Source organism: Mus caroli, unplaced genomic scaffold, assembly GCF_978045245.1.
Source record: "Mus caroli unplaced genomic scaffold, Mus_caroli_1 scaffold_14, whole genome shotgun sequence".
NCBI classification, from domain to species: Eukaryota; Metazoa; Chordata; class Mammalia; order Rodentia; family Muridae; genus Mus; species Mus caroli.
In genome coordinates, this window is record NW_028227269.1 from 49,044,154 (window position 1) to 49,057,271 (window position 13,118).

The window sequence follows — 13,118 nt, forward strand, 5'->3', positions numbered from 1 at the left end:
ACACTATCCTAATTAACAAAATCAGAAATGAAAAGGGAGACATAACAACAGAAACTGAGGAAATCCAAAACATCATCAGATCCAACTACAAAAGGCTACACTCAACAAAACTGGAAAACCTGGATGAAATGGACAAATTTCTAGACAGATACCAGGTTCCAAAATTAAATCAAGATCAGATTAATGATCTAAACAGTCCCATATCCACTAAAGAAATAGAAGCAGTCATTAATAGTCACCCAACCAAAAAATGTCCAGGACCAGATGGGTTTAGTGCAGAGTTCTATCAGACCTTCAAAGAAGACCTAATTCCAATATTCCTCAAACTATTCCACAAAATAGAAAGTCTACCCAACTCATTCTATGAAGCCAAAATTATTCTGATACCTAAACCACATAAAGACCCAGCAAAGAAAGAAAACTGCAGACCAATTTCCCTTATGAATATCAATGCAAAAATACTCAATAACACATTCTCACTAATCTGATCTAAGAATACATCAACACAGTCATCCATCATCATCAAGTAGGCTTCATCCTAAGGATGCAGGGATGGTTTAATATATGGAAATCCATCAACATAATCCATGATATAAACAAACTCAAAGACAAAAACCACATGATCATCTCTTTAGATGCTGAGAAAGCATTTGACAAAATTCAACACCCATTCATGATAAAAATCTTAGAAAGATCAGGAATGCAAGCACCATACCTAAACATAATAAAAGCAATACACACCAAACCAGTAGCCAACATCAAACCAAATGGAGAGAAGCTTGAAGCAATCTGACTAAAATCAGGGACTAGACAAGGCTGCCCACTTTCTCCCTATCTATTCAATATAGTGCTCAAAGTCCTAGCCAGAGCAATTAGAGGACAAAAGGAGATCAAGGGGATACAAATTGGAAAGGAAGAAGTCAAACATCACTATTTGCAGATAATGTGATATTATATATAAGTGACCCTGAAATTTCCCTGGAGAGCTCCTAAACCTGATAAACAGCTTCAGTGAAGTAGCTGGATATTAACTCAAACAAATCAGTGGCCTTTCTCTAAACATAGGATAAACAGGATGAAAAAGAAATTATGGAAACACCATCACAATAGTCACAAATAATATAAAATACTTTGGTGTGACTCTAACTAAGGAAGTAAAAGATCTGTATGATAAGAACTTCAAGTCTCTGAAGAAAGAAATTGAAGAAGATCTCAGAAGATGGAAAGGTCTCCCATGCTCATGGATTGGCAGGATTAATATAGTAAAAATGGCTATCCTGCCAAAAGCAACCTACAGATTCAATGCAATCTCCATCAAAATTTCAACTCATTTCTTCACAGAGTTAGCAAGGGCAATCTGCAAATTCATCTGGAATAACAAAAAAACTAGGATAGCAAAAACTCTTCTCAAGGATAAAAGTACCTCTGGTAGAATCACCATGCCTGATCTCAAGCTGTACTACAGAGCAATTGTGATAAAAACTGCATGGTACTGGTAGAGTGACAGACAGGTAGATCAATGGAATAGAATTGAAAATCAGAAATGAACCCACACACATATGGTCACTTGAACTTTGATAAAGGAGCTAAAGCCATCCATTGGAAAAAGGACAGCATTTTCAACAAATGGTGCTGGCTCAACTGGCAGTTATCATGCAAAAGAATGTGAATTGATCCATTCTGATCTCCTTGTACAAAGCTCAAGTCTACATGGATCAAGGAACTCCACATAAAACCAGAGACAGTGAAACTTACAGAGGAGAAAGTGAGGAAGAACCTCAAAGATATGGGCACAGGGGAAAAATTTCTGATCAGAACAGCAATGGCCTGTGCTGTAAGATCAAGAGTCGACAAATGGGACCTCATAAAATTACAAAGCTTCTGTAGGGCAAAAGATACTGTCAATAAGACAAAAAGGCCACCAACAGATTGTGAAAAGGTCTTTACCATTCCTAAATCAGATAGGGGTCTAATATCCAATATATATAAAGAACTTAAGAAGTTGGACTCCAGAAAACCAAATAACCCTATTAAAAATGGAATAAAGAGCTAAACAAAGAATTCTCAACTGAGGAATACCGAACAGCTGAGAAGCACCTGAAAAATGTTCAACATCCTTAGTCATCAGGGAAATGCAAATCAAAAACAAAAACAAACAAACAAACAAACAAACAAAAAAAACCCCTGAGATTCCACCTCACATGAGTCAGAATGGCTAAGATAAAAAATTCAGGTGACAGCAGATGCTGGTGAGGAATGTGGAGAAAGAGGAACACTCCTCCATTGTTGGTGGGATTGCAAACTGGTACAACCACGCTGGAAATCAGTCTGGCAGTTCCTCAGAAAATTGAACATAGTACACATAGTACTACCTGAGGACCCATCAATACCATTCTAGGGCATATATCCAGAAGATGCTCCAACATATAATAAGGACACATGCTCCACTATGTTCATATCAGCCTTATTTATAATAGCCAGATGCTGGAAAGAACTCAGTTGACCCTCAACAGAGGAATGGATACATAAAATGTGGTTTATTTACACAACGGAGTACTACTCAACAATTAAAAACAATGAAGTTATGAATTCTTAGGCAAATTGATGTATCTGGTGGATATCATCCTGAGTGAGGTAACCCAATCACAAAAGAACACAGATGATATGCACTCACTGATAAGTGGATATTAGCCCAGAAACATAGACTACCCAAGATACAATTTGCAAAAAAAGCATGAAACTGAAGAAGAAGGAAGCCCAAAGTGTGAATACTTTGTTCTTTCTTAGAAGGGGAAACAAAATACCCATGGAAGGAATTACAGAGACAAAGTTCATAGCCGAGACAGAAGAAACGACCATCTAGAGACTGCCCCACCCGGGGATCCATACCATATACAACCACCAAACCCAGACACTATTAATATGCCAGATAGATTTTGCTGACAGGATCCTGGTATAGCTATCACTTGTGAGGCTATACCAGTGTCTGGCAAATACAAATGTGGATACTCACAGTTATCTATTGGATGGAACACAGGGTCCCTAATGAAGGAGCTAGAGAAAGTACCCAAGGAGCTAAAGGGATCTGCAACTCGATAGGAGGATCAACAATATGAACTAACCAGTACCCCCTCCCAGAACTGTGTCTCTATTTGCATATGTACCAGAGGATGTCCTAGTTGGGCATCAATGAGAGGAGAGGCCCTTGGTCTTGTGAAGATCATATGCCCCAGTACAGGGAAATGCCAGGGCCAGGAAGTGGGAGTGGATGGGTTGGGGAGCAGGGCAGGGGAGGGTATAGGGGACTTTCAGAATAGCATTTCAAATGTAAATGAAGAAAATGTCTAACACACAAAAAAAAACCAAAAACATAAAAACAAAAACAAAAACAAAACAACAACAACAACAAAACCCAAAGCAAGCTACTTAAATTTCTAGTAAAGTACCATTGTGTTAATTCATCATTTTATGAGTAGCAATAAAGATTCAACCTTAAAAAAAAAAAGAAAAAAGAAAAAAGAAAATTCCTACTCAATTATTCATAGAGTTAGAAAGGTCAATTTGCAAATTCATCTGAAATAACTAAAAACCTAGGATAGCAAAAACTAACTTCTGGTGGAATCACCATCCCTGAACCTCAATTTGTACTACAGAGCAATTGTGATTTTAAAAAAATGTATGGTATTGGAACAGTAATAGGTAGGTAGATCAATGGGATAGAATTGAAGACCCAGAAATAAACCCACATACCAATGGTCACTTGAACTTTGACAAAGGAGCTAAAACATTCCAGTGGAAAAGACAGCATTTCCAACAAATGAAGCTGGCTCAATTGGCAGTTAGCATGTAGAAGAATACAAATTGATCCATTCTCATCATCTTTTACAAAGCTCAAGTCTAAATGGATCAAGGAACTCCACATAAAACCAGATACACTGAAATTAATAGAAAACAAAGTGGAGAAGAGCCTTGAAACCATGGGAACAGGGGAAAGTTTCCTGAACAGAACTCCAATAGCTTATGTTCTAAGATCAAGAATTGACAAATGGGACCTCATAAAATTGCAAAGCTTTTGTAAGGCAAACGACACTGACAATAGGTCAAAAATGGAGCCAACATATTTCAAAAAGATCTTTAATAATCCTACATCCTATAAAGGGCAAATATCCAATATATACAAAAAAAATTAAGAAGTTAGACTCGCCCTTCCAGTCAGCTCCAGCACCGGGTCACCTTGGGCATGGAGTCTGTGGACACCCCCAATATCCCCAGAGGACTCTTCAAGGGAACTTAGGACCTCTAGTGAGTGGAACACAACTTCTGTTCCAATCCAATCACTCAGGACCTGAGACAGCATTAATTAGGGAAGCAGAAAACCAAGCCTGACCGAGGCACAAGTCCCTTCTTGTCTGCGCCAGCACGGGGTCACTTTGGGCATGGAGTCATCAGACACCCCCAAGGTTCCTAGAGGAGTCTCCAAGTGATCTTAGGACCTCTGGTGAGTGGAACACAACTTCCGCCAGGAGGCAGATTCGAACGCCAGATATCTGGGCACATTCCCTGCAAGAGGAGAGCTTGCCTGCAGAGAGTGCTATGACCACTGAAACTCAGGAGAGAGCTAGTTTCCCAGGTCTGCTGATAGAGGCTAACATAATCGCTAGAGAAGCAAGCTCTAACCAGAGACAAATAGAACAACTAACTCCAGAGATTACCAGATGGCAAAAGGCAAACTAAAGAATCTTACTAACAGAAACCTAGACCACTCACCATCATCATAATGCAGATCTGTATGATAAGAACTTCAAGTCTCTGAAGAAAGAAATTAAAGAAGATTTCTGAAAGTGGAAAGATCTCCCATGCTCATGGATTGGCAGGATCAATATAGTAATAATGGCTATCTTGCCAAAAGCAATCTACAGATTCAATACAATCCCCATCAAAATTCCAACTCAATTCTTCATCGAATTAGAAAGAGCAATCTGCAAATTCATCTGGAATAACAAAAAACCTAGGATAGCAAAAACTCTTCTCAAGGATAAAAGAACTTCTGGTGGAATCACCATGCCTGACCTCAAGCTGTACTACAGAGCAATTGTATAAAAACGGCCTGATACTGGTAGAGTGACAGACAAGTAAACCAATGTAATAAAATTCAAGACCCAGAAAAGAACCCACACACCTATGGTAACTTTATCTTTGACAAGGGAGCTAAAACCATCCAGTGGAAAAAAGACAGCGTTTTCAACAAATGTTACTGGCACAGCTGGTGGTTAACATGTAGAAGAATGCAAATTGATCCATTCCTAACTCATTGTACAAAGGTCAAATCTAAGTGGATTAAGGAACTCCACATTGTGGAGAGCCGTGCAGCGAGCAATCACCATTATAAGATGGCGCTGGCCTCCGCTGTGCCTAACTAGTAAACCAGACTTGTATGCAGGTGCGAGAGTGAACTCACACCTAGTCACTGCCCATCTCGGGGCGTAGTAATGGGGTGATGGCCAAGCAACGAATCAGGAGCTGACACACCACATCAGGTGCTGAAACGCCATGGCTGAGGGCTATATAAGCAACACCATTTTCCGGGAACAGGGTCTTCCCTCCTGAAGAAGCAATAAAGCTTTTTGCTGCAGAAGATTCTGGTTGTCCGAATGTGTGTTCTTGCCGGCGAGAACGTTAGCTCGGGACACCACAAAAAACCAGAGACACTGAAACTTATAGAGGAGAAAGTGGGGAAAAGCCTTGAAGAGATGGGCACAGGGGAAAAATTCCTGAATAGAACAGCAAAGGCTTGTGCTGTAAGATCGAGAATTGACAAATGGGACCTCATAAAATTGCAAAGATTCTGTAAGGCAAAAGACACTGTCAATAAGACAAAAAGGCCACCAACAGATTGGGAAAGGATCTTTACCTATCCTAAATTAGATAGGGGACTAATATCCAATAAATATAAAGAACTTAAGAAGGTGGACTCCAGGAAATCAAATAACCCCATTAAAAATGGGGCTCAGAGCTAAACAAAGAATTCTCACCTGAGGAATACCGAATGGTAGAGAAGCACCTGAAAAAATATTCAGCATCTTTATTCATGATGGAAATGCAAATCAAACAATCCTGAGATTCCATCTCACACCAGTCAGAATGGCTAAGATCAAAAATTCAGGTGACAGCAGATTCTGGCAAGAATGTGGAGAAAGAGGAACACTCCTCCATTTTTGGTGGGATTGTAAGCTTGTACAACCACTCAGGAAATCAATCTGGCGGTTCCTCAGAAAATTGGACATAGTACTACTGGAGGATCCTGCAATACCTCTCCTGGGCATATATACAGAAGATGTTCCAACAGGTAAGAAAGACACATCTCCACTATGTTCGTAGCAGCCTTATTTATAATAGCTAGAAGCTGGAAAGAACTTAGATGCCCCTCAACAGAGGAATGGATACAGAAAATGTGGTACATTTACACAATGGAGTACTAGTCAGCTATTAAAAAGAATGAATTTATGAAATTTCTAGGCAAATGGATGGACCTGGAGGGCATCATCATGAGTGAGGTAGCCCAATCACAAAAGAACTCACATGATATGTACTCACTGATAAGTGGATATTAGCCCAGAACCTTACAATATACAAGATATAAGATACAATTTGAGAAACACATGAAACTCAAGAAGAACCAAGACCAAGGTGTGGACACTTTGCCCCTTCTTAGAATTGGGAACAAAATACCCATGGAAGGAGTTTCAGAGACAAAATTTGGAGCTGAGACAAAAGGATGGACCGTCTAGAGACTGCCACATCTGGGTACCATTCCATAATCAGCCTCCGAACGCTGATACCCTGGCATACACTAGCAAGATTTTTCTGAAAGAACCCAGATATAGCTTTCTCTTGTGAGGCTATGCAGGGGCCTAGCAAACACAGAAGTGGATGCTCACAGTCAGCTATTGGATGGATTACAGAGCCCCCAATGGAGGAGCTAGAGAAAGTACCCAAGGAACTAAAGGGATCTGCAACCCTATAGGTGGAACAACAATATGAACTAACCAGTTCCCCCCCCCCCCCCGGAGCTAGTGTCTCTAGCTGCACATGTATCAGAAGATGGCCTAGTCAGCCATCAGTGGAAAGAGGGGCCCATTGGTAGTGCAAACTTTATATGCCTCAGTACAGGGGAATGCCTGGGCCAAGAAGTGGGAATGGGTGTGTAGGGGTGTGTGGGGGAGGGTATGGGGGACTTTTGGGATAGCATTAGAAATGCAAATGAGGAAAATACCTAATTAAAAAAATTGAAGTTAGACTCCAGAGAACCAAATATCCCTATTAAAAATGGGGTACAGAGCTAAACAAAGAATTCTCAACTCAGAGATACCAATGGCTGAGAAGCACCTAAAGAAATGTTCAACATCCTTAGTCATCAGGGAAATGCAAATCAAAACAACCCTGAGATTCCACCTCACACCAGTCAGAATAGCTAAGATCAAAACTCAGGTGACAGCAGATGCCAGCAAGGATGTGGAGAAAGAGGAACACTCCTCCATTGTTGGTCAGATTGCAAGCTGGTACAAACACTCTGGAAATCAGTTTGACAGTTTTCAGAAAATTGGACATAGTATGACCTGAGAACCCAGCAATACCATTCTTGGGCATATACCCAGAAGATTCTCCAACATATAATAAGGACACATGCTCCACTATGTTCATATCAGCCTTATTTATAATAGCCAAAAGCTGGAAAGATCCCAGATGCCCCGCAACAGAGGAATGGATACAGAAAATGAGGTACATTTACACAATGGAGTACTACTCAGCAATTAAAAACAATGAAGTTATGTAATTCTTAGGCAAATGGATGGATCTGGAAGATACCATCCTGAGTGAGGTGACCCAATCACAAAAGAACACACATGATATGCACTCTCTGATAAGTGGATATTAGCCCAGAAACTTAGAATACCCAAGATACAATTTGCAAAACACATGAAACTCAAGAAGGAAGACCAAAGTGTGGATACTTCACTCCTTCTTAGAAGGGGGAACAAAATACCCATTGGAGGAGTTTCAGAGACAAAGTTTGGAGCTGAGACGGAAGGAAGGACCATCCAGAGACTCCCGCACCTGAGGTCCATCCCATAAATAATCACCAAACCCAGACACTATTGTGGATGCCAACAGGTGCTTGCTGACAGGAGCCTGATATAGCTCTTTCCTGAAGAAAAAAAAAACCAAAGAATGGAAAAAAACATTTCATTGTTCTGGAAAACTGACTCAGATAGTTTAGAAGACTAAATAGCTCAATACAATGCTTCATATGAGCTTAAAAAGTATTTCTATATAAGCTATTATGATTTTTTAAAATAAATGTTATAGTTAATAGCTCATCTACTAACTTTAGAAAAGTATTTATCTATTAGTTTTCCAGAACAATGGAATATTTTTCCCTTTCCTTGCTTCTTTCTTTTTTTAAAACCAAATGTCTTTGTTTTTTCTTCTGTAGTTCTTGCAGTATAAACCTACGTTTCAAGTACATGCTGGGTAAGAGCTCTATCACTCAGCCACATCTCCAACCATCATTCTACTTTGCATTTGGAAACAGAATATCACTAATTGACCAAGATGCCTTTAAACTTGTAATTCTCCAACTTAAGCCTCTTAAGTATCAGGGATCAAAGGCCTATGCAACCTGGCCCGGCCGCAGTGGAACATTTCAAAAAATAAATCTAAGAATCAAAGAACCCAAACCAAAACAAAAATAAAAAACCTTAAGCAATAAAGAGCCTTTCACTTAGAGTTTCTATGCTCATAAAAAAGTACAAATGTAGCTGTGGATTGATGAGTGTTTAAAGAAATGAATACATTCATTATTACCATGACTCAATTTGGTCATCCACTCTAGACAGTATTTGGATATTATGAAAGTTAAATTTAAGTAAATTATTTGATGTAGCAATCAAAATTTTTTCAATTACTTTATCATAATGAAATAATTAGAAAAGTAATCAATGATTTAGACAGAGGACTATCTGTTAGTCATTTAGAGTAGTGAATAAACAGAAAAATAATCTAAACAACTCAACTATAATTGATGAACAAATTTTGGTATGTTTACTTTAAAATTTTAGTCAATAAACTTATTAATGAGATCCACATTTCCTGATGAGGTGAAGTCAGTACTATCAAATGTTTCACTTGTTCCTTTTATTTCCTAAGTCTCTCCTACCTAGGTCGGTTTATGAACTCAATCAGGGTAGTGAAATGAAGTAACTTACTCCACTTCCAAATGGAAACAAAGACCATTATGAGATAGTCCAATCTAATATTTTCTTTCCTTGCATGTTAAGGAAATATATGTGATGAATATAAGAGGACACGGATGCAGGCAAGGCAGATCTGGCATTTCAGATACTTCAGCTACATTTCAGAGCCTGCATCAGTCAAAGTCCTTCTTGCCTGTGTAACATAGAACCTTCCATTAACCTACTTGGGTTATGTCACATAAGCAAGAAGTAAGAATTTTTATTATTACTTCTTTTTGAATTTAGGATAGTGTTACTGTAGTATATATTGGCCAAGTTCTAAACTGTTTTCTTTAAAGGTAGGGGGTATGGTAGATCAACCACACCCCAGTGGAAGGATACATGTGCATGACTATATCTTTAAATAGTATATTTGATGGATTTTTAGAAATAATAAAAAGAGGATGCAAATGCAGGCAAGGCAGATCTGTCAGGAGCTCAGAGTGGAGTGAGCAAGATCAAAATATGTTTTAAAGAATTCGCAAAGAACTAATGAAATAAAAATGTAATATACAAAATATTCATATAATTTTATTTTGTATAATTATAGAATGCCATCAGATTTTATTTTATTCCTGACAATTATATTTAAATGACCATATCTTTTGATTTAATAATTTCTTCTTTAAAATTTTTTAGAACAATATCACATACAATATTAAATAAAAACCAGTTTCACTGATTAATAGGTAAATAAAACATTAAATTTATAAGCCTTTTTTTTTTTTTTTACAAGACTGCAGTTTTTAGATACCTTACCTGGGACACAGAGACACAGACAGGCATTGTTCCATCTGGTTTGGAGGACAGGGAACAGTGAACGTGGGTGTTATAAGCTGTGATCCTGAGTTAAGTTCAGGAAATTTCTTAGTTGCACTTGGAAGGCTTTGGCACCATGCACTGGGACATAGAAAATTAAGAACAAAGGTTCTGTCTTTGAACATTACTCGGGGGTAAGTATAGGGTCTAGGGTAAAGAACAGAGTACATAACTATACAAATGCGTCTCCTTGGACAGAGATTAGGCGCTTAGGAAAAGCTTCCTGGCCCTGATGAAATTCTGGACAATACGTCTTCAGTCCATTCCACCCTGCTCCTCCGCTCTTCTCAGCTGCTTCTGCCCTGCCCTGTCTCTGTGTCTCCAGTTACCATTTCTCCTTCATCTCTTTTTCTGCTTATTTTACTCTTAGGAAACATAACACCCTCAGGATATTTTCCACTACTCAGAAATGTTTCCATTACTCCAAACACAGTCAGAATGACCGGGACATGCATGGATTTTTAGATGAAAGTCAAGTCAGGAAGGTTTCTTTCCATTCCTACAGGGCAAGATGGAAGATTGCCTACAAGGATGGGACACGTGAATATTACTGGTTTAGAGAATTACTGCCCCAATGGCAGAAGATGGTGTTCCCTGATACTGGTTAGTACAGAGGTGCAGCTGTTAGGGGTATTTCTTTGAGTCTGCGTGAAGACTCACTGACTTTCCATCTTACTTATTTTCCATATACTGAGGCAAATCCCTAAGCACAGAGTACTCTAGTTCTCTGACATGACATTGATGTAAAGCTTTAGATGCTTTACATAAAAGCAGAGAGAATGGGATGGGGATTTGATTCCATGCCATGGTGATAATGAGGAGCGGCTCAGGAGGTCTGTTGCTGGCAGAACTGGTGTGTGCTTTAAGACATATTCCAGTGCCAAGAAACAATGCAAGTGTGAGAAAAAGCAGACTGAGTCACGATCCATTGCAGAATCTAAATTGTATACTTCTGTCTCCATATATAATATGCCCAAGATGTCATTTCTACTGTCATCAAAACTTTTTAGGTTGTCACCACTGTAAGAACAACAGCAGTGGCATTTCTTTATATTAAATACATCTGAACCCCACAGGAAAAAAAAAAGAATGTGTTTTCCAGGGACATGATTTATGTGATGACTATTAGTCTGGGAGACTCTGGGGAGAAGGGAACTCTTAATCTTGATTTTGTATAAAGGAGGTCTCTGTTTGACACTGACCACACGGTGTTGTACTTTTCTGTATCTAGCTGTCAGAAACCTCCAACTATGGTGTGAAAGATGTATAATATTCTTTCAACAAGACTGTTTTTTTAGCCCAGTATTATGTGGGTTTGAAAACAGAATGGGAGCACTCTAGTTAATAATCCGTCCACATCCGCATGGCACAGCTGAGGTGCTGGAGGCAAGGGGGCTGTCATATTTCCAAATGTTAGGAGAAAGAAAAGCATTTCCAGGGGTCATGTACCCTTCTCTTATTATCTTGTCTTTTTATAAAAGACAATTTTGCTTCATTTGGGTCATAAACTCTCATATATGCAAACACATTATGAAATGAAGTTTGCTTTTGTTATAGGAGACAAAACAATGCTGGAGAACGCCTTAGAGTGCTTTATTGATTTCTCTTATTTTCTTCTATGTCTACAGCCGTGAGTCTATTACTGCAACCAGTGTACTCCCCACAGTCTTTTGTAACCACTCTATGCTCAACCCAAAACAGTAGTCACCAGTTATTTGTTTTTGCAGTTTTTATATAAATCAAACTACATACATAGTCTTGGGTGGTTCTTTGTTCTATCTTAACAAAATGCATTTAAATAATCTATATCACTTGGTGAACTTATACTGAATTCATTCCTTTTGCTGAATAGAATTGCATTGCATAGATGCTTCAATCTGTTCATCCATATCGCAGCTGAGCAGTATCTGGTGCCTGCTTTCTCTGTCTGTCTGTCTCTGTCTCTGTCTCTGTCTCTCTCTCTGTCTCTGTCTCTCTCTCTCTCTCTGTGTTGAATATAATCACTAAAGATATTAATATATATTGTTGTATAAATATTAGCTTCTATTTCCTTTGGAAATACCTGCAGGACGGTTACTGAGTCATATGCTAATGTATAAGGATGGGCTTCCACAGTAGTTATACCCTTTTATATTCCCAGCAGTAACATGTAGCAATCTGTTCGGTCAGCATGCTCACATACATTTATTGTTGCCAGTCCTCGTAAAAATCTTATGCATTCTGGTAAAGCGATAGATCATATAGAAAGATGATAAAACCTGACACATTGGTATATCTGTATGGTGACATTCCATTATAGTTTCAGCCTATATCTTCCTGATGACTCATGGTGATGAGCATCATTCCATGCACATATCTGGAACCTATGTGCAGATCCGCAAGTGTGATGCTACATACCTTTACATACTTTTAATGCCAGAACGTGGGAGGTAGAAGGAAAAAAAAGGACAAGAGCTCAAGGCTAGCATGACCTACATGAAACTCTAACTAAAAAACAATCAAGTAAAAGAGGAAATAACTCAGTTTTCTTACTGAGTTTTGAGAATTCTTTTTTTTATGTTGAATGAATATTTATTAAATATATAGTTTTATAACATTGTGATGAAGCCTTCAGCTTTTTATTTTCCTTACTGTGTCATTTACCAAATTTTAGAATTCTGAATTTTTTTTGTTCTTAGTAGTTTGAGTATTATATCTAAGAAAGCTGCCAGGTTCAATATATAAATATAAATATAAATATAAATATAAATATAAATATAAATATAAATATAAATATAAATATAAATATAAATATAAATATATAATACCAATATATATAATACATATATATTCATAGAAATTTACACTTGATTTTAGCCAAAAGGCCGAGAAGCGATAGTTCTATTTCACTCTATGATAAATTTTGACATTCTTTTTGCATGAAGTATGACATGTGAGTCAAAGATCAGCTTTTGATATAAATATCCAATTCTTTTATCATTATCATTGATGAAAATGGAATATAAA

At 38.1% G+C, this 13,118-nt stretch overlaps 1 long non-coding RNA gene across 1 annotated transcript in view; it reads right to left on the reverse strand.

Annotated features, from left to right (window-relative positions):
* Positions 1 to 10,406, reverse strand: part of LOC147001229 (uncharacterized) — a 68,899-nt gene extending 58,493 nt beyond the window's left edge. Inside the window, exon 1 of the long non-coding RNA XR_015045122.1 lies at positions 10,053 to 10,406. This is a non-coding gene — a long non-coding RNA (uncharacterized LOC147001229). The remainder of the gene's footprint in view (positions 1 to 10,052) is intronic.
* Between the last annotated feature and the right edge of the window lie 2,712 nt (positions 10,407 to 13,118).